The 25,389-nt window shown below is 37.5% G+C and overlaps 1 protein-coding gene across 17 annotated transcripts in view; it reads right to left on the reverse strand.

The window, feature by feature from the left end:
• SOX6 (SRY-box transcription factor 6) overlaps window positions 1-25,389 on the reverse strand; it is a 374,568-nt gene that overhangs the window by 262,416 nt on the left and 86,763 nt on the right. For 5 of the 17 annotated variants that reach the window (XM_038139356.1, XM_038139362.1, XM_038139357.1 and 2 more), the window contains exon 1: window positions 1,005-1,500. The exons of 5 other annotated variants lie outside the window; for them this stretch is intronic. The gene's annotated coding sequence lies outside the window, so the exon portion shown is untranslated. Of the gene's footprint in view, window positions 1-1,004; window positions 1,501-25,389 lie in introns of those variants that run through there. 7 more of the 17 variants (XM_038139359.1, XM_038139348.1, XM_038139358.1 and 4 more) reach the window with 4 other exon arrangements.

Below are 25,389 nucleotides of genomic sequence, written 5' to 3' on the forward strand. Positions count from 1 at the left end.
GCTTTCAGGCTATTTCATACATGACAGGCTAAAATCTGGACTCTCTTTCACCAAGACAGATACTGTAGTCACATCGTGTACATACTGAATTTCATTCTACAAGCAAATCAGGAATTTTTAAGTGCTACTAATTGAAGTAACAGCACACAACTAGGAAAAGTTATCAAATGCTGAACACAGACTTTCTAGTTTCCACAGTACTAGACTATCATCTAAACGCTTTTACACAACTCCTACAATAAGCTAAATAGTGAAGACTGCATTGAAAAACATAAATGTTTATCATACATATTTGTTAGTATCGGGGGCACAAATTTGAAGGTTTTCCCAAGATAGGGCTTTGAGCTTTTTAAAAAAATTACCAAAATTATAAGATTTGTATTCAGCTAACCTAATGGTTTCATTTGCATTTCTCTTTGCAAATACAGTGGTATGTTTACCAAACACCCATTTACTTCTAACCCCAGATCATAGATTTTTGAAACCCCACCAAAAAAAAAAACAAAACCAAAAACTTTTAACAAACAGAAATGTGTTCACAATATCAAAACAAACTTAAATAAAAAATTCCTACAGAAAACTGAAATCTAATAACTTGAATGAAAGAGCTCTGCAACATAAAAGTTCCTGTAAACCCCCACAATATGTCCTAGCAAGACTAAAGACAGGCTTACATAATATATTAGCTTGTAATTGCAAAGGACTCCTCGGGTTTTGTAATCAGTTCTCACCCTTAACCGCAAACCAGGAAAGAATTGTAATGATATTTCACAGCTACATACATTGTGTAGCTCAGAAATATGGCTTAGAAATGTCTCTTCTTACCAAAGTTAAACACAAGTTTAATTTCTTTCATTCATTTGAGGAAACTGAGGATCAACATATGCTGTTTCACATGCTGATAGTTTAAGTAAAATAACAAAGATTATTTTAAAAACTAAACTCACTAATAATGAAAAGCAGAAAGAAAAGATTTTATTCCTTTGAGAAGATGATTAGCTTACCTGGTTTTGCCATTCCACACCGACAGCCCGAACAATATTATCAGCTCTTCAGGTACTAATTCTTGCTAACTGGAAGGATATTTTCTCTCTTGCTGGATTAATAATCAACTTTCCTGATAGTTCATTTGTAATTCTCTGCTGGTTAACCCTTTGCAGGGCTCCCATTCTGAATGAAGCAGCCTACACTCCTCGGCTCATTGTAACACAAAAATAACAAAACATAGGCTAGCAAATAAATGAGAACCTAATAGCAAGCTAAAGAGAAAAATTAAGAATAGATTATCTTAAAAAACTAAAAGCTTACAAACACTTAAAACAAGACTTCCTTTCTCTGAAAGACTCTAATTACTTAACCTAGTTGCTGGTAAAACAATGCATCGGCAACCTGGGAGCTGTAAAGTCCAATGGCTCATACGACTGCAGGCTCCCAGGAAGCCCCAGCTCGACCTCTCATCTTCAGCCAGCCAGCAAGTATGACACATGCCTGCCTAATTCTGAAAATAACATCTTTTATTAGTGAATAGTGTGCTGAGAAATTGCCACAGTTATCAGTTTGTGCAAGGCCACCCATGTGTGTTGTCAGAAAGCAAGAGCAAGAGTGGCCAGAAGTAAAAATTAGATAAGAGAGGCCCAGAATAGCCAAAAAGGGGAGTTCAAATGAGGTCAGAACAGTTTAAGATGGGATACCTAAAAATTATATATAATTTTTATTTTCAAGTGTAATAGTAGTAAATTACATACATGTTATCCATTTCATAAAAATTCAATACAGCACTGGCAGCTCTGTTGTGAAATGAGTAAAATTATTATAAAACAAACCTGGTAAGAGAGTTCAGAGACCTCATATAAGAATGTGGAACATTCTGGAAATGCTTACCTAAAGAAATCAGTCTTTAGGAGATATGTGATGGACCTTGGGACGTGCTTTAATTGTGGACAGAGGTAAGAGGAAAAGAAAAATACACTTGTTGCAGGGATGACTAAGGCATACTGCTACAAAAATAGGGAAATAATAAGAAACAGGGGAAAATGTCTTTCTGAAAAACAGTAAATTGGATGTTTGAATGCTCTTAGAAAAATATAAGAGGTGACAGCTCTATTCACTAACAGAAATGCTTTCCTCATGAACCCTGCTATAGCTGTTTTATTAAATAATATGGAGCTAGTTCTGTTTTCCCCTTAAAACAAAGACACCAAGTCTCCTAAAGCTTGTGCATAGAGACTTTAAAGATGAGACTTTATCTGTTTCCTTTTGCGTAAGAGTAGTAGCTAATCTATTTTTTACACAACTATAGGTCTCTGCTTTCTGTTCAGCAGTGCCTAATACAGTTTGCTATAAACTTTCAGCAATATGTGCTGTAGAATTTATGATACAATGTTATGAAGTTTTGAAGAAAATTTAATTCATATTTATAGCTAATTTTATTCTGTGTTTGAAGGAAAACCTTTTAGGAACGCCAATAATGTCAGAAAGCTACAACAACTAAATTTCTTGTTAAGTATCACATCAGTGGTACTCCTGGGGACTCCTCTTCATGGGAAGAAAGCTTAAACAACATTTTCTAACACGTTGGATTGCTTCCCAGAGATGTGATGGCCTACAGAGGCAGTGCTGAACAAAGCAGGCTGGAATAGTAAGTCAGTAAACAACCCTCTTCAGAGGATGGCCACAAATAAGTGCAACTTTGTTTAATAAAGGCGAATTATAGTTATCTTTTGTTCTGTAGTAGGTGCATTATCTTTCTCTCCTGTTCCACCTGACTAAACTGGTAGTATCTTTTCTATCACCTGACTGAGTAGTTGGCTGGAAATAATGGGACCAAACAATCCACTATTGTTACAAGAGACAATGACCTTTCATGTCCTTGGAGCTCGCCATGACCTTTCATCTTTCCTATCCTCCAATGGTCTCCTCTAACAACTAAAACTGCACCCTGTTAGGCTGAATTCCAGATTGTCATAAAAAGCCCCTTCCTTTCGAAACAAAACCAATTTTTACACCAAGGTGGTGGAGGAACACAGGTCCATTGTTCCCGCACAGATGGAAGTTAGAGTTACTAAGGCAACAGCTCTAATCCCTCTTTTTACCACCTTTTTCACATCATTGGCCTATCAAGTGTGCTACCTTTTAACTCATAAGCTCAAAAGCTGGTAGTCTAACTGACTGCCCTAATTAGCTAGGATTTTCACAGTACAGACAACATGATGAGCTAATCGAAATTTGCAAAATAATGACGTACCTCCAGCAAATATTCCTCCTCCTGAGGCCCAGTCTTAGAATAACAATAATGAGACCATTATTAGAGGAGGGCATTAAAATGCTGCACTGCTGCTAAACAGAGAACTTAATTGTTCTGGTCTTGTCCATTGAATCAACAACCTATTGTTGTGGACTTGAAAAATAAAGGACTGGAGAATGGGTGCCATAATGATTGGTCTGTGCTGCCATACCAGCACTCTGTAGAATTGTTTTCCTTTTGAAACTCTTGATGGACTAGTAGTTTTGTTTAAAAGTAATATAAAAGCCAATTGTCTGGATAAAAAGTCCTATTTATTGAAATCTTTAGAAGCAGTTGCATGGATTTGTTCATGACCCCCAAGATAAAAACATAGGGACCATAATAATGCTATTTGTGGCGACCACTGCTTGTAGTGACACTGCTTGTAGATAACGCTGTCCTGTCTGGCTACTGCAAAAGGAAGGCAGGCATTTCCTTTGCAGACAGAAATCATGGCAGAAGGTCAAATAGTGGACAGACCCAATTCATCTGTAAAAATGAGGATGTTCTATTTAAAAAAAAAAAAAAAAAGGTCCTAATAAGTTTGGTCATTTGCAATTCAGGGTTTTGGACAAACTGATAAAGATATCTCTGATGAGTCACAACAGGACTTCTTTTTTACTAATTAGTTTTTAGATATTAAAAATGACAGACCTTATTTTTTTCTTCCCCTCTATAGAATTATACCCTAAATTTTGTCCTTGGGAAACTGAATAATATACACCTTGAGATGCAGTGACTGAATTGATGCCAATTGCAGCTTACTGTTAGCTTTGGATAGTCTATATTTAAATCTGGGACTGGGAAGAAGAGACACCTAAAATCTCTAACATGTCTTTTAACCTAGGGGGATTTTTAATTTTTTAGAAATTAGAAACTACAGCTTTTCACAAATGTTTAAAACAAACATGGTCTTGAGAAAAAATACTCTCCCAAATCAAAAATCATATGTCATTTTATGACATAAAATCATTGTTAATTAACACTATCCTGGATTCCTCTTTTAGCTTTCACTGCAATAGGACAATTGAAAACATAAGCAACAACAGATTTACACTTTGGAATGCAAACTAAAATCACATCTTATTGTATTTTTACAGTTATGCCTCTTAATGCATCTTTTTCTACACACAAATTGCTCAAAAATAAGCTATGACTCTAGATTAATATAAACAATGAAAAACTGTAACATTTGGGCTTGCAAGAATTTCCATTGGTAATTTGCTATTGATTTCAATGGGAAAAAGTTTAGGATTTAATTTTTCTCATTCCTATCAACATATTTTAAAATCAAATTGAGAAAAATTATTGTGAAAAGGAAAAAAAAATAGGAGAGGAAAACTTAAAGGCTAACCTGAAAGGTATCTTCAGCAGTTTTAGGAACTGTTCATAAAATAAAAAAAATTCCTACATATGTTTGCAGAGCACCTTTTCTTTAAACTCCTTTCTTTTGTAAATTGAAAAATGCCTAATATAAAGTAGTATTAAATTGTAAATAAGACCTCTTGCTTCATTCAATCCATGCTTTGCTTCATTTATCTTCATCTTGTTAGGCTAAATTAATTAACAATCTCTGTGTTGCACACTTTCTCTTTTCATTACATCAAATAATGGCCTGGATATGGGAGAAAACCCTCACCACAGGGATCTTGAAACACTACCTTGAGGAAGAGTCTCTTACATATGCATTGCTTTAGCAATATTAACTAGTTGGATGTTATGACATTTATTAAATAGGTCCTTCAATCCTTCACTGCTGTAAAATAATTGTTCTGATTTTGTGAGAAACAATTTTTTTTTAAAATCAGGGGCTTGCAGTAGATTGTGTTTACTATTTGTGAGCCACAAGTACTAAAAAGAAAGAAAATACCTAAATATCTTTAATCAATGCTTTATTTAATATAAAAAAACTGCAACTTGAATACAATTTCTGGCCAACCACGTATACAGTCCCAAACATATTAATGTGTCAAATTACTCAAACCAAGTTGCCATATCATCTGTTTGTGAATGTTCTGTATATAATTAATTGAGTGTCTGAGACAGTTTCATGGGTAAATCTGGTTATTTAGATATTGTAATGGGCAGCAATGTGCTAAACTATTAGGCAAGTTTTCTTCCTTTAACCTACATTATGGCATCTAGAGCAAAAGGACAAAACAGTAAAGCCTTTTTTAATCTCACCCTGATCAAACAACCCTCTTTCTCCAATCACAGCTTTGTGCGTGATATCTTTCTGCTAGTGTTTCTTATTTAATTAAAACAGACACTGACAGAAGGACATGGATTAGGACTGTAATGATGCATTTACTTAGATTAATCGGAGGCTCCTTTTGGAGTAATGGCTTAAACAAAGAACAAAAGGAAATTGTTATGAAACAGCCTTTTATCCCAGGCAAAGGTCAAATTATGAGGTTTTTAATTTTGTCAGCCTCTGTTATATTGGACCTTTCTACTGGAACATGAGAAGTGCTTCTCTCCCCTTCGCCCCTTCGCCAAGACAGTTATTATAATATAGCCATTAAAGCTGCAAATTAAAATGTCTGATTTTAAACCAGGTTGCTTAGCTTTCAAAACCCTCTAATTAGCATGTTGTGCATTGTTGTGAGGGAAAGAAACCTAAAATGCTAATGACCTGCTGCCAGGTGACCACACTGCTGTGCAAAATAATACAAGCTCATTCAAGTAGTAGTAATACCAATAACACCCAGCTCTTATGAATTACCCAGCTCCAGGTCCGCTCTGCACCACACATGCTTAAAGAAACAAGAGTGCATCCAGCCAAAGATCAGAGTTCAGCAGTCAGCACAAGGGATTGTTGTATGTTAACTGGGAAGAAGTCTGTGCCCATTCAGACACTGCGAGGCAGGAGAAAAACATTTGAAATTGCCACGGGCCAGGTGATAGCTGGGCTGAGCACAGAGAAAAGCACAGAATGGAATATTCTTCCCCTTTTGGGCAGAAGCTACAGATACGCTTCTGTATACCTCAAAGCAGACAGCCCCAGCTTGCTGTGATAAAGTCTGCTTTTGTTCTTTGTTCACAAAAGGGCTGCAATGCACGAAAACACCCCAAACACAGGTATATTTTTGCCCTTTCCCAGTTTACCATTCATTGAAACAAGTTCATTGAACACACAAAATTAGGTCAGATGGTGATATTTTCTTAAAATATGCTACAGGAGAAAGTCTGGTAATGTGTCTTCAAAGACTCAAACCAAACAGAAAACATTTCCTTAAACCTCATGATACTTGAGGCTCTAGGTTTTTGAATATTGGATTTTTACCAAACTTAATTCACACAAAATTTCAAAAGAAAAGAGCCCTAACATTCCAGTGACAAAACGGAGCTTTAATTAACTTCCTTTTTTTCTAAGCTGCAGAAATATTCATTAGTCTTCTGTGCCACCAAAACTGTACGCAGACCCAATCCTCCTCCTGCCATGCAGCCCACATCCCTGGCAAGCTGAAATGTCACCCAGCACCCAGAGGAACACAACCTGACACCAACAAAGAAGCAAAGCTTTGCCTCCAGTGCCAGCACCGGGTCCAAACAGCAGCAGCAGAGGCAGCTGCTCAGCACCACAAATAATACCATCCTGAAAAGGCCAGAATCATTAGCAGTCAAGATTAACCCCACTTGACCTGCTTTTTACCAACAGTTGAGGGAAAAAACTACTTTCTCTGTAACTTGACATCTTCGTCACAAAGATCGCGGCCCAAGCCCTTCCAGACATACCAGCACAGCGTTGACAGCGTTCCTCAGGGGTCACACTAGTAGGAAGTTGGATAAGATGTTGAACAGCTATGCTGGCCTTCATGTCTGCTCATTCCCAGAAATCTCCTGCCTTTCTCAAGTAATCCCCAACTGACCGTTAAGGGACAAAAATTGACTGCAAAGTGTCTTTTCAGTAATTTTAAATCCTTTGTTGCGCTATATTTTACTTACAAGTTCCTCTGCCTGGAGGGAAGTTACTGTGTGAATTCAAATCCCAGTGTCCCCAAAACTGCTACTTAATGAAAAACATAATCCAATTCCTCTCCAGATAAACTACCAAGTGAATAGGTTAAGCAAATTACACCACATCCTTGGTTCTTTATGTATTATCATCTCAAACACATGTGTCCTCACTCTGTATTGCTTGTCTTCTTTTTACAGATTCTGCCACATTTTTGCCACTATACTCCCTTACCATGTAGTCCCAATTCTGAAAAACAAATACAACTTGCTTTGGAAAATACTGACATGATTACACGAAAGCCACCTACATGGCCTACATAAAAAAAGGAAACTACACTTATTTGCAAAGATAGAAAATCCAATTTACTTAACACTGAAACACGTGAGCTGCTTAAAAAGTGGCAAACAAAATTTTAATAAAATTATCTACATAGCTACATTCAATCTTGTTAGAAATAGTCTGAACTCCACAGTAGTCTTCTACAACTTTGAGATATCACTGTCATCAGCCAGTACTACCATTTATTTATTTGTTTAAACTTCTGTTCAGCCAAGATAATCACATCTTAAGATACATGAACCTGTTTTCACAGACACATGTATCATCCACTAGTGTTCTTTGGCTGCCTCTTAGCTGTTATTTTTTTCCTGAATAAAACCACCTCTGTGAGACAGAAAACACACTGCTAAGTTTATTTATAAAGAAAAAAAAAAGAGCTAACATGTAATGAAAAGCAGACTTTGTGCATAGTGATAGGTGGCTCTATCCTTTACGACTCACAGTCAGGAAATTCTCATTATTTTCCTTTCTAGAATTCAATCTAACAGTGTGTTTTAGAGGCCTCTAGGTCTGGCTACTGCATTGATATGCACAGTGCAAGTACACTGTTTCCCAAAAGTTCCATTTGTTCCTTAAAATATATTAAGTATGCCAACACTCTTTTAGTGAGTAAGTAATAAAATCTGCATTAGTATCCTACACAGAATATGAATTCATGCTTTAAGATCAGAGCTGCTTAGATAGCAAATTATCTGCATCATTTCCCATTTAGCAGCTAGAGAGCTGTCCAGGTACAGTCAGTGCCTCCATGAATGTGGGACTTCATGTCCTGTGTTTTTGCTGAATATCTATATGTTATGTAGAAAAACATGTAAAAAATCAGCAGTAATCTAAGAATCCAGTGCAGGAGCCTGACAAGAGTCAGGTTGTCACAGCAGCAGATAGAGGCATAGCACAGTAGAAATGATGCCTCAGGTTTTAGATTTTATATTTCTCAGATTCTGCACTGCTTTAGTGTGTATTTCTGAGCTTCATATTAGGGGATGGTGAGCTCTCTTCAAAGAGCAGGGAGACAAAACAATTCCTTCTCTAGCTGGGGACCAAGGACAATTGATCCAAATTTCAGGCCCAAGAGCATAAACAATGTGGACTAAAGAGAGAAAAACAAGAAGGATGGGACTTCATAACCTAAAGCTATAACTGGACAATTAACTCCAATATACTAATGGATCAGAACTTATAAAAGTGAGAGACCCCATGATCAGTCATTCTTTTTGTGACCATTTTGGGTTCATCTGGGGTGTAGCCCTGGCTGGGCTCTTGTGCTGCCCAAGGTGTATCCACTGAGGCCTTCTAATAAATCCCTACTTTATTCTTTAACTCCATCTAGCCTCTGTTTGAGGTCAGCCTTCACAAGGCATCAGATACACTGGTAAAGCAGTCAATATTACACAGTCCTGCTGCTTTGGTGCAGAACAAGGCATTGAGTAGCCTTGGACACATCACAAGTTCAACTGGTCCATTAAGCTGTACCTCAACTATAGTGCTCTTGTCACATTGACCCTGGGAACTCTGGTGGCCAGTCCACTGAGCAACGACAATCTGCTTCCTCACTTTTCTGGCATCACTTTCACACAGCCAAGCAAAAGTCACAATATGCTCTGCACTGATGGACAGCAGAATAAAATGTACCTCCAGGAAAAAAACATCACGAATTGACATTTCGTGCACAATAACTAAGGAGATTTGACCCAAAAAGAGGAAGAAAAGGGGAGTTCCTGCTATGTTTCTTTACTCAAGTAGCCCCCTAGATTAATGTGTGGTTACATATATGTAAGTGTCTCAATAGAATTTAACCTGTACAGTATGGAAATGCATATACATCATGGAACCTATATAACAGTCATACAATGGAACCAAGTTCTCTTGTCCAAATTAACAGCTTGCACAAAACAGCAATTTTCTCTATCTTCACATGCCATGAAGGAAGAATGGTTCTTATCTCTGAGCACCAGCAGCTGCTCTCTGGGTTTGCCCCATTATGGCACAACCTCTCTCAGGTTTTTCCATGTGTCCTTCTCTGCAGGTTCTCTGCATCCTGGTCAGTCCCTACTGGCATCAATGTATGCACAGCTTTTTGTGTCTGTCAGCTGAGAGAAAGCAGAATTGTCTGCTCCTTGGGTTTCCAAAATACTGCTTCTGGGCCATACAATCTAGCTCTCTTTCAGCCCTAACTACAGGACCAAGCAACTTAGATATCTGAATTCAAGTCAGATTGCCACATTCACCACTAGAAATTATTTTTACTATTTAACTCTTTTGCAGTCCTAGATATCACACCTCACTCCAGAACTCCATTCCCATCTGAGTTGAGATACAATGCACAAAACAGTGCTCAAATCCTTTACAAATTTCTTATTTGGTTTGGTACCCTATGAATTGGGTTTTTTTACCCTGAACTACCATTGAACTTCTCACCCAATGTGTTAAGCACTCTTCACAATTGGAACCTTCATATTTTTATATCTGCTATTTTTTTTTAATCCTGAGGATAAACTAGGTAAATCATGGAAGGAAAAAAAAAAAAAATCGCACAGTCAACACCATCCTTCTGACTTTTTTTCAGTTGATAAGGCTATTATAGTCCAAACTGTCTTCTACAAAAGAATACTGATCTATGCAATTCATCAGTGATTTTATAATGAATGTCAGAAATTAATTTGATAAAATATTTCATATTTTATGTGTGTGTGTGTATATATATATATATATATAAAAATAATTTAAGATATTTCAGTTTGTTGTTGAAGCCAGCACAGCTTAGAGAAGAAACCACCATGCCTGTACAATTACAGTGTCAGACTTACACCCACAAGATAACCATGTGGTGAACTTCCATATCTCCTCATAAAATGATTCACTAGGCAACTTTTACATTTGGCCTACAATTTTCCCACTAGTCAAATTATCCCAGTCAGTATTGTCTAGTGAAGGAAGCACACAAAAGTGCAAGGCCTAGTTTTGATTCAGTATCTGGCCTGCTATTTATTTCTTTGTGCCTGTGTTTACCTTGGCGTAAAACAGGCAAAACAACATTTTTATAAATCACCTTTTTCTACTGCTTTGAGATCCCCTGTGAAAAAGGAGGAATGAGAGAATCTGAACTTCTAAGCAGTATGAAACAAGGACCACTTCAAAATGAAACCAAATAAATTAACATAAAATTTTGGGGGTTTGTTTGGTTTTAATTGCATGGGTTGGACTTGATGATCCTAAAGGTCTCTTCCAACCTAGCGATTCTGTGTAATTTTCTTTCACTGATGTTGGAGCTTTCAACATCTAATCAGCCAGTTGTACCTCTACATTGTTTTATTACAAAGTAAATCAGAACAGAAAAATTAATCAAGCCAGAACAGCAAGTGCACTATGTTTACATGATATATCCTGTCCATATCTGTCTTGGGTTCAGACTGAAATCCTGCTCCAGCTGCATCAGCTTTCAGGCTGACAAATCTTTCTGAAGCTGTCCCACACAGTGTTTCAGGCCTGGAAGGTGCTGCAAACAGGCACTTTCACTACACTTCTCCAAGTCCCAAATATCAAGGTTTCATACATTAAACACCCCTCAAAAGGTACACCTGTCACAGTTTAATGATATGCACAATGCAGTCTTTGAGCACTCATTTTTTTTCTCCCCCTATAATTGTCAGTGGTTTAAATATTTCCTTTCTAAAGAGTTGAAATTAAAATATAACCTATATATATATATATATAAAGAGAATACTGTAAACCACAGCACTGAGACTCATTTATAGCTCACTGTCAAAGAGCTGGGGGTAATAAATTTTGAAAAAGTGTCCATTTTGGTATATCTAAATCTTTACAAAATGTCTATTGCAAGGCAGCTGGAAACTATCATACTCATGGAAACTAAAGCAGTTCAGTAAGCAAAGTGATGCAAATAAGTAAAACCACCTACATTTTCTAATTACTGTAATCAATTTCACATTCCACCAAGCTAACTTAACACATCTATAAAAGTTCTGCTGGCAACCACAGAGAATGAACTGTACAACTACCTGGTTCCTTCAACATTTGTGACAAATATGATTATCCTAAGTGGGTTTTGAAATTTTTATCCCAAATGAGTTTCTGTAATTATATATATATATATTTTATATATATATATATATATATATATATATATATATATATATATATATATGCACACCTATGCATGTGTGTGCATACATATATATGCAGGTATATATACCCACATGTATAAGTACATTTAAGCAAAATCACTGGGTTGTGTTTTCAGCCTTTTTTTCAAAGCTCACCACTTAGAGCAGATGGAATACAAAGGCATTTCTCTGCTCTGCTACCTAAAAGAGGACCACAAGGTGCAGAACAGAGCAAGGGCTGCATGTGAACAGCCTCAGGGAACAGATGCCTCAGCAAAGGAGGAGGGAGCAGAAATAAGGAGAGGAGAATGAGAATGGCAACAGCTTGGGTGAGCCCAGGAACTCCCTACAAAACTGCAGGAACTTCTGCCTAGCATCTGTATTTGATGGGAAATATTGGCAAGCAGCTCCTTCCAACAGACTTCTTCAAATTAGAAAAGGGATGTGAGAATTTAAAGAGTTAAATGCATAAATTTATAGCAAGGCTTAAGATACTCCCGTATAGAGTGAATATCTTAAATCCTAGAAAGATGGCATTTTGCTTTACTTTTTTCCCTTCAAGACTGCACCTTTTGTCATAATGAAATGCACAGCCAGCCTTCACTTGGTAAAATATTTGTGTTGCCATGCAGTTAAACAAATGTTTTTTCATTTTCTTTTAAAACAGCCTCCCACCCATGTTTCTCTGAACAGTGGCCCATCAGTCCAGCTGCATAACATGTACAAGCTGAGCAGTAAAGTCTCATCTTGCCCCCATTAAAAGGGTCCTTTCCTTATTTTGTTAGCCAGAACACATGGGGAATTAATAGGACTTCAAAAATAATGGAGTACATCTGAAAGGAATCCTGATTTTATAATATCCCCACATTCCACTATAACCCACAGCATCTGATCAGCATTTGGCATCACAGTTTTAGCACAGGCAAGTACAGGAGACCAAGGTAATCTTTCCTTATTTCTTTTACACATGGATATTTCATAACTGCATTCAATGCTGGTTTTCTTCTGTTTTTCTATTCTCCCTGATTCTTTGTATGAAATATGAAGGACTCATGAATATCAAATTTATGGTGGATGCCTGCTATACCACACATTATAGTCTCTCAGTTGTCTGCCCTGCAATAGGGAAGATTTGCATGGTGTTTAAATGGGCAAGATCTAAACAAACTATAGTTAAAATATTATTACATTTATGTGCTTTTCTACACCAGCTAGTAAAGAAAAATAATATTTTATTCCACTTTAGGGCAACACTTTAGTGCAATTAAATGAAATGGCTTAGCTCTGATACTTCTTTGAAAAGAATTATGACCAAAAAAGACACCATTTTAGGACGTATACCTGGAAGCAGATAAAGCAAATCTCACTACTTCCATATGAGGCAATATCACAACCAAATATGTCTTGTTGATATTTAAAATCTGGGAATCATATTCCCTTCTGTAATTCTTTCATCTGTGTTCACAATTTATACAGGAGCTTTGAGAAGGGAAAGAATGAAGTGCTTGCCTTTAATCCCGAGGGGGTTTTATATGGGATTGTTTTTGCTGGATTTTTTTTTAATCATTATACTCTCCCTTCCCATCACTGGTGACCATCACTGCAGCACCATACCTCCAGCTGTGAGCTTGAACACACAGCTCCCTGAAGCCAAAACAAATGGTGCTTTTCTGATTTAGAACAAGGGACATTGGAGTAGGAGGGAAAAAGCTTAAGCTTCCCTTCCTTTTGAATTTCAGTGTCACCTCTCTTACGAAGCACATGACACAGCAACCTAGCCAATATGACAAATTACAAGAATAGCTGCAGCAATTAAGATTACAGAAAATTATCAGATCTTTTAGTGGCAATTAAATATTGTGTCACCTTCAAGGGGAAAATGCTTTAAAATCTATTTTACATGACATATTTGGTAAGCCAGACAGCCTAACTTGTAAGGTTTTTCTGTTACAGACCACAAGACGAAATTTTTTTGCACCTGATGTTTCTCCTCTCAGGAAGAACTATCACCTAAGAGGAGAGGAATTCCCACTTGCAGGAAATCCAGCGCATGGTAGACAGACAGACAGAAGGATGGATGGGAAGAGGGTAAATATCAACAAGTAAAAGGACAGAAGATTACTTTGACCACTGTGCAACAGTTACAGAAAAAGAATTTAAAAGAAAAGTCCATGAAGTCCAGAGTACACATTTTATTATAGTGAGCGCTGACTTAATTTTCCAAGACTCAGCCTGAGACAACAGCAGCTGACTACTAGCTCAGCAGCGAGAAGTCTAAAATTAGTATTTTTAAAAGTCTTTTTATTCTCATAAAATTTGTACATTAAAACTGACATTTTAAAAGGTTACTTCTGTGGAGAGGAACTAGCAGCTATCAAAATCTAAAAACACCAATCAAATGCAAACGTGTTTCAAACCAAACTCCAGATAGTGCAGACAAATCACCGTGCCAAGCAGCGGCGCAGAGCAGGCAAGAGCATTGGGAAAAATTATAAATTAGCTAAATCTTCAAGTTATAGTATTATTGCATCAAAGCTGTGGTTTAGACATCCTAGTGCTAACTGCCAAACTGTCTGCATTATTCTACGTTGTTAGCCATACTAAGTGGATTTCCAACCACTTCAAACAAATTATCAATTCCAATTGAGCAGGTTTGTGATAGAGCCAGAGAAAAAGGCTTTCTTTTAAAGACTGCCTGCTCTATTTTTCTGCCCTACTATAAAATAAAACTTATTTGTTTGGATTTTTTTATACTTTCAGGTAAGAAAAACCAGCTAGTCATTAACATGTCCACAAGTGTATTAAAATTACATTCACCCCAGTCTTTTATGCGTAAGGTTTTTTTTTTTTTTATCTATCACATACAGCTGTAAGTAAAAGAGACAAGTTAGTCCAAGGACATAATGTCTTTCAGGCTCTATAGCACTTAGCAGGTTCCTGGGCCTCCAAGGCCTCACAGATTTAACCAAGACTTTTCACACAATCAGGTAAAGAAAGCTAAGCCAGTCAGCAGATGTCCCATTCAGATAACAAAGAGAATATTTTAGTGACAATGTGAGAAAACAACAGTAAAAATGGTAGAGAAACCCACTGAACCGTAGAGCTCTTTTTTCCTTTACGAAGAACCATTGACTGGAGTTTGACTGTGACATTCACTGTAGTCCTCAGCAAAGTAAAAGTCAATTGTAGGAGCTTTGTCACAAGAGATACAAATAAAAATCAACCACAACAATGCTGGGCACTCTTCTGTATTTTTATTTCCTCTCTAGATTCAGCATGTGTTCACAGAAAACCCATTAAAACACCATGTTAATATGTGAAAGATGCCTGTCACGCATATCAGCATTAAGCTGATCTACAACATCACCCTCAATGATTCCATGGCCCTGTTGCTGCAGTTGCTCCTCCAGTTTCACCTCAACACTGCTCATTTGCAGTGTCCTCAAGTCCAAGCTAGCAATTTTACAACTTTCAAACAAGAAATGGCTGTTGGTATCCAAAATGTCCACACCTACTTGCAAACCAGTGAAGAGGTAAAAGCACTGTGGTGTGAACAAAGCCAGTTTTAGCATTTGTTAAGGTCACTTCAGTTCCTCAAGTGGCTCTTCTTAGAGACCATTACCTCAGCGAAATACGCACACCAAACCATAATAATAATGGAGATAAACCCATCTGAAGAACCAAGTTTGGGGTGTGGTTTTGAATTTGAATCAGGGAAAAGATGACTACACACTCCGTGTTCTTGCTCTTCTCTAAGGCCAAGTTTAAATAAAGAAGAATACTTTTCAGCTATCTTGGACCACATTTCAATGGCAAGGGAACTGTGAATGAAAGAAGTTTACAAAGGGGACTGTTAAACATTAAAGTATAGTATAATCACTGTATGAATTACTCATAGCCAGTTCAGGCACTGTCCAACCCACTTTCCAACCATCTGCAACAAATGTGCTCCATTAAAACAGAACCATATGGAAAACAAGCTAGCAATTAACACAGCTTCTATGCATACCTCTAATACAGCACAGATTTCAAACTTTGAGTGAAACTGACTGCTGAATTACTTCCATATTGCTGCTGTTTAGACCTTGGCAACACGTATTTATCCTCACTCACTACAGTATGTCATCCCAAGATACTGCAATATCATCAAAATAAGCATGAAAAAACCACCCGCAACTGAGCCACTCTTTGTGGTTTATAGCCTCTGTTAATAAAATATTTGCAGATCAAAGTATAACAGACTTTTTCAAAGATGTGTGATACATTACTTACCAGTCAGTATCAAAACAAGTAGCTAATGCAGGTCAAATAGATTGATTTAATTGCTAATTGGTGATATCTTGTACTGTGGAACAAAACAGCTCCAGGTTTGAGTAGCTTTCTCCTCTCTCAGATTTTCTGAAGTGCTAGAGATGCTGCACTTAACACTGTCATATCTCCAACCCAAAGGGGACGTGCAGAATTCCTAGTTCCAAAATTCAGAGCACTTAAGAATGTTCAAGAAGAGTAATATTTTGGTTATTTTTCTTTAGCAACACAGCAAGACTAGAATACTTCATCATTTTATCTGAGTGTACAAGATGTAGAAAGGGAAATTTATGATAAAAAAATTAAAAACCGATTATAAGCAAAACCAGGTCAAAGTGAAGTGCCAATGCTCAGCACATACTACATGTCCCTTTCTACCCAGTCCATCAGAGCTCTTCACTTGAAAAGCCTGGCTCTTTAATTCAGCCTGGAGACATTTGTTCACTTAAGCTCAACAGTTCAGCCTACAAGGTTTGGTCGGGGAGGTAAAGCCCCACAGAAACAGGTAGGTTGGCAGAGGCCTCTGGAGGCTCCAACTCACAGCAGCTCACATTGCTCAGGTAAAGAAACCTTAAATACTGTACTAGGGGAAAAATATACCTAAATAATAAAAAACCCCATACTAAAATGTCTAAAACATGACACTTCCTATGAAAATTAAGCTGCTTTAAAACATGTACTATTAAAACTGGGGGGATTTTATACTTGTTTGGTGTTTTTTTTAGTAACTGTAATTCTAGTTCAAAGCACCCATATTTCCTCAGTTATCTGAGACGAAGTTAAAAAACTAACTACAGGTATCATTTTGCCACAGATTTCCCAATATTCCAAAGAAAAGATTCACATCATGAAATAGTACCCCAGTACCTACACAATTTCAAAAGCATTGAAATTTTTGAGGCATCCTTTCATGATTCTAGGTCATCATGGGCCACACTGCTTCCAAAGACCCACAAGAAAACATGATGAGCCAGGAAACAAAAGATTTGGAGGCAGAATTTCCCACATTGATTTAATTCTGTTCACACAGAAGTTTCTCCCCCATTAAGCAGAAAACAAGAAGAAACTGTAAAATAAGCTCCACATTTCTTCCTGTGTGCTTTTCATGCCTTGAAAATTTGAATATTGACAGCAATAATACACTGTCCAAGCCTAACACACTGATGAAATATAACTTAGCTAGTATTATTATATAGGTCTGCAGGTGCTTCTCAATTTTGTCCTTAGAACTGTCAATTGTAATAGCTCTATAGAAGAAGATATGGTATCTGATGATGGATTTTAATTATCAGCATTTCAAGTTGTGTAATTAGACTCCAATTTTCATTTTTCCCAGAAAGGACAGTTCTAGAAAGCTTTGTCCTGAAGATGTTCTTCCAACTACTACACACCCATAGGCTTAGGCACATTGACAGAAATAAAAAGATATAAACATGAATCAGTTTAAATTTCACAGTTGAGGGAGACATTATCAGCAATACTTAAATACCTAATACAAACAATAACTCATTTGGCATAAAAATATACCCATAGCATCTGAAAGAGCTGAGAAAATCCCATTGAATGGGATTCTGATTAACAACATTTTGGTTTAATAAAAAGAATATTTCAGTGACAGCCATATTAAATATCAGTTTGCAAATATGACTTTAAGTAAAGCATATGTATGTGTCAAAAACTGGCCTTCTGCCACTATATTTATTTTCTGCATTCATTAAGTAAATGATACCTAGCCAAAAAGTAAAAAAATATTCAAATGGTATTAGTATTGCAAAGAAATGCAATGCTTTGGAATTAGCACCTAAACCTCCTGCATCCCCATAAATTCTGACTAATTAAATTCCTACTACGTTATTCCTCCTGTTTTCCTCACAGCTGTTTTAAATATTTTCACCTGTTTCACTTCTCTTTTTGTTCAAGTAACAAAAAAAGCTTAACCTTCCTTGATTGACAGAAAGGAATAACAATATTTAATTAACATCACTTTGTATGTGACAAATCTTAAACTCCACTCAGTCAATAAGGCTCTAGGAAAGTATTCCCCCAACATTTTTAAAAGCTTTTTAAGAAAGCTCAGAACACTGTGTTCTTAATTCAAAAGCACATGCCGAGTTAATTATGGTCTTATGCTTTGACCAAAAGTAGGATTTATGGGATTTTCTTTTTCTTAAGTCGAAGGATTCAAAAGTAATTTATGAATGATACTGAAATAATGCACGAATTAGCTGCTAACATGCTGTTAGTTTCAAGTGTTAATATTTCTTTTTTTCATGTGCTGGGAGGGTCAGCATTAAAATCATGCTGACTTGAAACTGTATTTATACTAAAAACTACATTAACTAAACAATCATGTTATTCTACAGTCCTCCTACTTACTTTTAGGTTATTGCTCTTGACTAGGTTACTTGTTTGGAGATCTCTGCACAATTTCTGCCAATTCAAATATAGATGTTTCCAGAGCTAAACAAATCCTGTAACAGTGTCACATATACTCTCCCTAGGGTTACTCCTTTATGTACATGATATTTAATTCATGTTCCCACGTCTTTGCAAGCAGTTTCACTTCAGGTGTGTACTGCACACATCCTCACATCTCACTGCTGGGCTGTTTAAGCAACTTGCTTTACCATGACCCTGTTATTACTAACAAAGCAAATTGTTTTACTGTGACCCTGTTATTACTAACATGTTTCCAAAGGGGTCACAAATTGTTTCATATCACATTCTCAGGGGTGGGTGTGTGTGTGTGTGTGTGTGTGTGTATACACATGCACACAAATGTAAAGCGGCCACAATTCTGCAATGTTTATCAAAAGCATTGCTATCTATGTCTCAGTTGGATTCGAAAGAGCATCCAATTTCCTGTAGATTATTGATTCAAAATGTGATCTCGGGCTCTAACTCACACGGGATCAGTGCCACTTCTCCCCCACACTGTAGCTGACAGGCAGAAAGGGCACTCAGGCTGAAGCAGCTTGTGGAAAAAAAAAAGAGACATGGACAGTTTTCTCTTTGCCTTTGTGACATATTCCTCAAGAGCAGACTGAGCCAGGCAGAGACCCATAAAGACATCCTGCAAGGTCTTCCCTAGCTTCAGCCTTATTCAATCCTAGCTTGGGTCAGGACCAAGCTGAAATTCCCTGAATTTCTCATGTTATTTGGCCAGTTTCTATATTAACTTCTTTTTTATCAGTAACAATAACCACTAGTAACCATAGGCATTCATCCAATGTATGCTGACAATCATTTCTGTTAGGATAATTTGCATAAGCTATAAAATTATTTCAGCAAGATAAAGTTCTCTCAGAAATGGTGGAAGGAGTTACTCTCTAGCAAGAAGGTACGTGGAAGATTAATATGCATAAGGTTTTGCTATAGTGCCTAACAATTTTACATCTATTCTGCCCACTTCACACCTCTTGCCACAGTAACTCAGTGAAATCCATGTGACTATTTAGTTCTTTGCAAGAGGACTGTGCTTTTAAATCAACAATGAGAAATTTGAAGTCATTTCTGCACTATCATTCAGCAAATAAATACGATCGAGAAGTAATGTAATCTGCAGCTCATACTTCTACTGCATAATTTCAGAGAGGGTTTTTTTTCTGTTTGTCCTACTTCAGAGGTTTTGAAAACATCTTCAGCATATTCAATCATCAGTAAGGTCGGGGTTGCAGAAAAATAACACCGTGTTATGATACAGAATTAAAGGAAAGTCCATGCCCACTCAGACTCAGGGAAGAGTATGGCTCAGTGACCAAACTGAAATGATGCAAAAAACAGTATAAAGTAAGGGACAGATGACTTGGGAACATCAAGCCTACATGATGAGAAAGGGCACTTGGGAATCCAGAGGCAGGGACTGGGCAATGCAAAGCTGCAGCAAGGGCAGCACAAGCCTGCTAAAAGCAGTGTCAGACTGGGCATCACAGCAGCCACCAAAACAGGGGAAACGAAGCTCTCAGAACCAAGACAGAAGTTAGGGAGAGTAGTACATCAGAAATGCCAGTGTATCCACTTCTGTGTCTTGCTGCAAGAGAAAAAGCAGCTTGCCAAGTAGCAAGTAATGTTTCTACTTCCATCTGATTTTTTTTAAACTTTCTATGTAAGACACTTTTATACAGCAAACGTGCAAAACATGCATAGCTTTTCACAGAATAAAATGCCAGTATTACTTTAAATAATACTTTGCGGGAAAAAACTGCAATGACTGAAGTGATAGGAATAATGATAGCTGCTTAAAAATCTCTCAGTAGTCTCTCAAAAATTTTTTCTGTTTGAATTTTCTACGTTTTAGTTTCTCTTTTTGCAATATCTGCCAATATAATGTAAGGACCAACTTAGGAATAAAAGCAGCTCTAGAATTTGTAACATTGCTACAATTTGTAGATTTATTTTTAAGGAAGAAAACTCACTGATTCAAACTGCTATTGGACTTTTTTTGGTCAAATTTTTTATATAAATCCCTTGTCTCAATTTAAGAGATTAAACAAATCAAATAAAAAGACAGGAGGAATCTAGACCATGTAGAATAAAAAAGGGACATAACTAAGAAACAGGAAAAAAGCAAGGGATGAATGAATACTTCATGTCTTAGAATTATCAGTTTTAATTCTGATATTTCAGTACTAATGCTTTGGGTACCTTAATTCTATACGGTATACATTTTTATAAATCTACAGGAAAAGTAGTAATCATCAAGAGAATATCAGAAAACCTTCAAGAATTTTTCCCCTCAACTACCTAGTAGAGAAAGACTGTAAATTGTTCTAAAATATTTGTGATGGTAACCCCCTCTTCTTTCACTCAATACTCCCAGTCTTATGCTTGAATAGATGAAGGAGAAAAAGGCTTATTGATTATTCAGTCAGTGATGTCTCTTGGATAAACAGAAAAAAGGTTTGCCACAGAAAATATCTACAATGAACTCAAGATAATTAGGGGGGAAAAAAGCGACAAACAACTCTTCATTCATCTGCTGGAGAAGTTACTGCATTTCTAGCTCAGAAAAAGCAATTATTCAGACCTTGCCTCCTCTATTTCCTACATTGCTTCCTTCTTCTGATGAACAAGAGACCTTTCAACACAGATGTGGCAGTCTTGCTTTCTTTTCTGTTTTCTGCCCACAAGTAAATTTATTGCTCACGCCAGGTTGACAGCCTCCGAAACTGAAAGGGCTCCATTGATGCTGAGAACAGACACACCACTGGCCACGCTGGCCTCTTCACACTACCCCACCAGTCTGCACTGACCCTGACCCAGGAGGAGCCAGTGTCAGCAGTGGGCAGAGAGATCAAGTTCCGTTTCCATTCCAAGCCTCATACCATCCACTGAAGCTGCCAAAAAGCCTTCAGGCAGTGCTGGTGTCTATGGGTCCTGTGGACACCCCTGTGGATCTGAACCATCAGTTAACACAACACAGAAAATCTAATTGTCAAAATGTAACCAATACGTGCTGGTATTTACTTGGCTGGGTTCAAATCACAGGCCTTTGGGATGACAGGTTCCATTCTAATTAAATCTTTCCTTTGCAATTCAACCCAGGAGTGAGGGGGGAAAAAAGAAAAAAAAAAGAATAAATAAATAAATAAATCAGAAAGAAAAAAAAACCAAAACCCTAACAAATTATGAAATCAGTGTTTACTAGTACAGGGAAAGAAGAAGGCTCAAAAACTGAAGGTCATAAGCCCTGGCCAAACACAAATACTTATTTTTGTGTGTAATCCAGTTCTGAAAGCCTTACAATGAAGCATGATTGGAAGAAAATCACCCTTCAGTGTTTTTCAACTGCACCACACTCACAAGAAAACTTTTGTTGCTAAATATCTGGTACTCACTGTTGGAACTGAGCTTGCCTTTTTTACATTTAATAGCATACACTTTAAGTGGAGCCAAAATGGTTACTGCAGAATTAGAGCTGAGGAGTTTTCCCACTGAAAAGAGATTACTTCAACTTTACCTAGAGGTATCAAATGAAAAAAGGTAAGGCAGAAGGGACAGCAGAGAAGTTGTTGCATATTGTTAGTCACTAAGACAACCCATTTTTCAAAGACCTGTTGTACATTACCACCCAGATATCCAGCTTTGTGCCTCTTCAAGAAAACCTTAGGAGAGATGAGCAGTGGGACAGGCTCCCCGGCAAGGTTGTGCTGGCTCTACCTTTAGAGGTTTGGCAAAGCCCATCTGGATAAAGCCCTGAGTAACCTGTCAGACCTCACATCTGACCCTGCTGTGAGCAGGAGGCTGGACAAGAGACGAGACAAGAGACCTTCTCCTTTTGATCTCACTTTTCCCATGAACTTCAGGGAAATACTAGAAAAACATGACTAAAAAACATTACAACAGAGTGATGGATATGAACACAGGGCAGCCAAGGCACTAAATACTACATGAATTGTTAGGGTTTTTATTCTGAAGTTCTGTACAGAGATGGATATTACTGCTGTGACGGTGGACAAAGAAAAAATAAGTTTGTTTATATTAGTCCTCTTACCATTCCCTCTAGTCTCTAGTAAACATACTATTGCAGAACCATCAGTGTTTAAAGCCTTGAAGCCTTGGTGAAGATGTAGAGAATAACACAGGAGAGTACAGTGAATGATGAGTAACGTGGCTAATCCTGGTGTATAGACTGGAATCTGAACTAGGCTTTCAGGCAGCAACAGATGTTAGGAGATCTCAGACAGCTGGCCACAGCTTCCACCGCCGTGCTGGCAGCAGCTACATTCAGGCAGGCTGTGGAAAGAGGAGATCTAGGTGGCATTGCAAGATCTCCCAGCATCCAGGAGATCTCTCCAGTTCTTGGAAAAAGAAGGCACCTTCACGTTTAGCTCCTTTAGGCATATGGAAAGGATAGAACAGTAACAATCCTGAGAACTCAGCCAATGTTCCTCCTGGTACCTGCGGCTGCTGTGCACACACTGGCTCTTCTGAACACTCCTTTGATGCTTCTTTACCCTTAGTTTGTTTTACCTTATGTTTTCTGCCCTCTACATACTAATTTTTAGGTAACAAAATAAATCTCAGTGGGTCACAGTCTTGACTGGGTGCTGAGTGAGAAACAGCACCTAAGTTTATGTACCCGTTCTTTTTTTTTGGATGGGCTTGCTTGCTGGCATTTTGCTATTCAGGCACTCAGACCACCATCTTACATATTTTACCACTGGAGTGATTCACAAGACTGCCAGCCTTTTGGAAGTAATTTCTCCTTCCATTGCAGAGTTCCACAGGGAGAACTCAGCCTTTATAGTGAAAACCCTAATGCCAAAATTTACTTTTTCAAATTCAAACTAGATCCAGTCATCAAACTATTTAGATTTCATTCTGAACCTCCTTGAATGAAGTCTGTTGAGCAAGAATGCATGGAGTATTTATGACAGTATATCACTTATAGGATCTCCTCAAGAAATTCAAACTTCTTATGAATTAGTCAGGAAGAAATTTCAACTATTCTTTAAAACCTCTCTTTATGAAATTAGTATTCAAATATTTCAAATATTTCAATGTAAATAACTACTCGGAGTGAGAAGAAGACATTTTCAGTTAATTCTTGATTACAGAAAGGATTTTGTATGATGAATTTCATACTGAGGTGTTGTCCAGTAATTCTAATCATTGCTCTAACACTGACTCCTTGTCTTGTTAACAAAAACTATTCCCATGTGTAAAAAGAAGAATAATTTTTTACTTTATCACTTGCTGGCATTGCCATAAAATAAGCCTTCCTTGTTCCTGTATGATTCCACTGACTGAATAACCAATTACCTCGATCTTCTTTATACTTATAAGCTTTCTCCATAGCTCTAACTTTGGTCTCTCTTCTATATTCTAAGATCCCCTCAAATGTCATTTCTGTCCTTTTAGTCTACTGCAACTGCTCTACTCAAACACATAATGACCTTCAACCTGATCTGATCTTCCCTGGCCTTAGCCGATACCCTTTTCTCACAGCTCTCCACCCCATTTCAGGCAACCACTGCTCCCTTTCACCTCTCATAGACCAACTATTTCTATCCGTTCCCCTCTTTTGTCAGAAACTCAGATTTCAGGTTTGGCCAAGCCTGATGGACCTCATGCCCTTACTGCCTTAACTAAAGCCCCCACAAACTCCACCACATTTCTCCCTGTAGCTAAGCAGTCAGCAAAGTTTTTAAGACAATTCCTCATTCCCGTTCTTCAACAACATGTCTGAAAACTATCCTTTCTTCTTTACATCTATGGCTGAAAAGCTGTAAATGAAGTCTTAACTATTCCAGACTCTTCCACTTGGTGCCTTCTGTCAGATTCTGTTTCTTGGAATAGTTGAAATTTCTTTTATACTTCCACGCATCTGAATTCTGAAAGAACACTTAACAAAGACAACATCTGTGTATTACAAATCTGGGACTCTTGAAGGACTTCACTTGGCAGTCCTGCAAAAAATGAACACACTAAAATAGAAATTCCCAAAGGCAATATATCAAAAGTCATAAATGCCCAGAATCACTTGTGCGAGTTTCAGCGCCTATACTGATAATTTGTTGCCTTCTCCTTGGCAAAAATCTACCTACGCCAAGTATATTATGGAATCCTAAATTTACAGCATATGCATTCTGGTTTGAGTTAGAACTCAACAATGTAGTAGAAATGGAAGCAGGCACTGGATTGTCACAACAGAGGCCAGCATTCGAGGGGAAGAAGTCTTTCACGGGAAGTTGGTTAAAATAATTTCTTCCCTGTAATTTCAGTTGAAACTGTGAACCACTGAAGGCCTTATAGTACCTCTTCCCAAACTGTAAATACACCGCAACACGGAATTGTCACTGCTATGGTACCAGTGTCCCCACATTACAAATAGCTACATTAAAACAAACCGTTGCTCCTTTCTCAGCCTGCATTTTGCTTCACAGGCACAGAGCACTGGAGGAAGCAGGAAACATTGTGCTAACATGACTATAGTATTGATGAATAAAAACTATAACCCCCAGGCTAAGCTGCCAAATAAGTAGTGAATTAATTTCTGTAAAGTACTCCAATATTACAAAGGTGTGTTGAAAGGTGTCTGCTCATGTTTCAAATTAAACGCACTGCTGGTCAGCATTAGCACCTCAGCTTTGAACAGCAGCCATTTGCCTATAACACTTCAGGGGCTGGGAAAAACGGATTTGCCGTTCACACTGGAATAATTAGAACATGTCAGGAAGAATTAATTTCCTCATTTTTCAAAAGGATACACAGAAATTACCATGTTATTATATGACAGGGTCCCTTGGAGAATTGTATTAAATTTAATTTCTAGCGCAGCCCACACAACAAATTAAAGTCATAAATAAGATGGAAAGAAGCGGGACGCAGAGCATATGTTTATGGCAATGAGTGAAGCCAAGGGACCAGAA

This window comes from Motacilla alba, chromosome 5 (assembly GCF_015832195.1).
Source record: "Motacilla alba alba isolate MOTALB_02 chromosome 5, Motacilla_alba_V1.0_pri, whole genome shotgun sequence".
NCBI lineage: Eukaryota > Metazoa > Chordata > Aves > Passeriformes > Motacillidae > Motacilla > Motacilla alba.